Below are 1084 nucleotides of genomic sequence, written 5' to 3'. Positions count from 1 at the left end.
ATATAAAAAATTGACTGCATTGTCCGATCAAGCACCGGCCATCCGCACATAACTTTTTTTTTTTTTTTTGGGGGAAAAATATTCCAAGCTTCTATTTCAGTTCCACGTGTCTTTCATTGAATGGTTGGTCGGCGAGTGCGTCAGTGGGGCTCTGCTCTTACTAGCTGCTGGTCCCGGAGGCGATCGTGGCGCAGAAACAGCCTGTAGTGTCACGGAAATTGTCGCGAAATCGTAAAAAAATATTATTTTAACTTTTATTTATTAGAAAAAGCTATTAAAAAAAAGGCATTTACATATAATCCAAGGTATTTATATATCTAACACCTTTTATTTTTAGGACATTTATATACATACCATCCAAATATTTAGTATCATATCAAATTTATTATTTTTTGTATTTTTAAAAAGTGAAATATATCTTTTTATAAGTTTAAGTATTAGATATATAAATACATGAGACTTGAGTGATGATTTGAAAATCTTCTTTTAATTTTATATTTATGGCATCCAAATAATCAACATTTTAAAATTTTAAAATATGTAATACCCCTTTTAAAGTATAAATAAAGTGTCATAAAGTTACAAGTTAAATTTTAGAAATGCAAGTGCATAAAAATTGAGTGGTAATAAAATTTCTCGTCCCTTGAACATGTAAGCAGAAAAATATTATCCAGTTGTTTTTGTCATTATTCAATAATTTGTGATTTAATATTATAAACATGTTGTTGTATAATTATGATTCGTTTGGAAGATTGGACGATCAGGTGTGACGTTAGGATTGGAATATAATCAAATTTTTAATTGGTATTTAGCTTCATGATCATTCTATAGTTTATTGAGATCATTAGAATGGTGATCCGTCTTATTAAAAATAAATCATTTTTTTAATTTTTTAGAGAGAATTACTTTCTAGTAAATTTTGATAAAGTCGACCACATTTCTTTGTGTCATTAGAATGGTGTTATCTAGAATGTTGTACTTTTTCTCTGCTAGGCGTTTCCTTCTCCTTCCCCCATTTCCTCTCCCCTCAAAAATCCTAGCAGACGACGCCATTCCAGGTTCTCTCGTTTAGCGCACCCCGCCC

The sequence above is a fragment of the Phalaenopsis equestris genome, unplaced genomic scaffold, assembly GCF_001263595.1.
Source record: "Phalaenopsis equestris unplaced genomic scaffold, ASM126359v1 Scaffold000107, whole genome shotgun sequence".
NCBI classification, from domain to species: Eukaryota; Viridiplantae; Streptophyta; class Magnoliopsida; order Asparagales; family Orchidaceae; genus Phalaenopsis; species Phalaenopsis equestris.
This window is presented reverse-complemented; position numbering follows the sequence as displayed.